The sequence below is a fragment of the Acyrthosiphon pisum genome, chromosome A2 (genome assembly GCF_005508785.2).
Source record: "Acyrthosiphon pisum isolate AL4f chromosome A2, pea_aphid_22Mar2018_4r6ur, whole genome shotgun sequence".
Classification (NCBI taxonomy): Eukaryota; Metazoa; Arthropoda; class Insecta; order Hemiptera; family Aphididae; genus Acyrthosiphon; species Acyrthosiphon pisum.
In genome coordinates this window covers 100742555-100744429 of record NC_042495.1, presented here as the reverse complement: position 1 = coordinate 100744429, position 1875 = coordinate 100742555, and the positions used below count along the sequence as shown (strand labels likewise).

Below are 1875 nucleotides of genomic sequence, written 5' to 3'. Positions count from 1 at the left end.
GAGCACATGGAGCAACTGGTGATCCAATATTAACATTTGTAGATAATGGACTATAATATTAACGCCATCAAGAAAACGCTTCTCGTTTGCGCATCCAAACGACGGAGCTCCGCGATTTCATACCCATATTTCTCCCACTATACCATCTAGCCATCGCCGTAAATTCCCCCACTCGCTACGCATAACCGGTGGCCATCGGTGGAAGTGCCAGCGACGGTGGCGGCGGCGGAGACAGAGGCGGCAGCCAGAGTCGACGGCGGCCAGCGTTCGGGTAGGTTTAGTGGTGGGAATGCGCGAGATCGGACGAATTTTGGCCGCCGCCCAGAAGCGTTTTCTCGTTAGCGTTAGTGTATAGACAGTATACATATAAATTATAATATATAACTATATAAGTAGTATAAATATGTAGGTTCAGCAGCACCTCCCCTTAAATTGTACATGTAAAAGCATAGGCACCTCTGTATGGGCAATTCGTAGTACATGCACCTCCAAAACTTGTATAAATTACTTAATATATGCAACCCGCAATACACATTAACCTAACTGAATCATTATCTATTTATGCCATGAATTGACAAGAGTCTATGAATCGAATTGAAAAGTTATTGGTAACGTGTTTTGAAAATGAAATGAATTTTTCTTCGCTGTTCGAAATCATTGAGATTGATTTAGTGTCTTTTCCGAGATCGGTTACTATGAAATGTGCATCGTAATTAGACAAATTATGTAGAAAGCACGGTAAAAAGTTAGGTTTTTGGAGTTTCAGGTTGCAAGTATTGCATAAAGTTTGCCTAAATTTTCACGATAGATGGTCTGCCACCTTTTGGTTTTTGATATAAAAATTACATTCACATAGATTGCATGTACTTTTCGAACATGTACTATTTGCTCTTCTTCTGTCATTATGTAGGATTTATTTGTTTTAAGTAAATCTTGAACTCTTCTCGCGATCTCTGTCACTTCATTAACGAAACGCTTGGGGTTTTAGGACATCTCAGCGAAAGAGATTACGGCGAAACTTTTTCGGCGATTGGGTATATTGGTGAATGGATGCATCGGCGAACGGGTATATTGGCGAATGGATGTATCGGCGAACGAATATATCGGCGAAATTACATTAAACACATATATTTAAATATACGTAACATAGAGTTTGTTTGTAATTTAATACGTCAATAAGTTCCTAACCAACAACTATTCTCCATCACTTTTCCTATTTGCTTATTGTACATATTTTGCTACACAATTTTGTACATTTTGTATTTTATTAAAAAAATAAATAAATAATTTATTGGTGAGGATTGTGTGGTCACGGGTTTAATCATTAATTGTATTTTCGATTAAAATGTTATTATTTGTCCGATAATGTCATAACGATACTATCGTCTAACAGTCGAACTGTAATAACCGATTGGAATGTGTTTTTAAAGTTACAATGTGTTAGTGATCAAGTTGAAATCATATTTCAACTAAAATTGTGGAATCTCTATGAAGCTGCCATACATGGACTAGGTCGTACCAATAATGGTTTGGAAGGATGGCATAATGGCCTTCAAAAGCAAGTTGGTGGTCATCATGTATCAATTTGGAAGATGTTTGAAGGTCTACAAAGGAAGGTCGGGCTAGCTAAATTAAAAGTGGCACACGTTGAGGCTGGCAAAGAAGAAAAGCAGAAATTAAAATGGAAAAGAACCACAGAAAATATAAAAACGAAGGTGCAAAATTATTCAAACCAAGACATAATACCAATATTTAAAAAGTTTGGCATACAATATTGACTTTTACATTTTTAGTATTACATATTATTTTTATTGACTAAATTATCGAAATAATAATGTGGACTTATACATTTTTACAAAGTAATTATTATATATG

General features: G+C 36.0%; 1 protein-coding gene across 4 annotated transcripts in view; it reads right to left on the bottom strand.

Moving 5' to 3' along the window:
• The window catches only part of LOC100168229, a 396335-nt gene that overhangs the window by 376505 nt on the left and 17955 nt on the right, over positions 1-1875 (bottom strand). The window contains exon 1 of one of the 4 annotated variants that reach the window (XM_029489232.1): positions 1-1746. The exons of the other annotated variants lie outside the window; for them this stretch is intronic. The gene's annotated coding sequence lies outside the window, so the exon portion shown is untranslated. Of the gene's footprint in view, positions 1747-1875 lie in introns of those variants that run through there. 4 annotated transcript variants of the gene reach the window in all.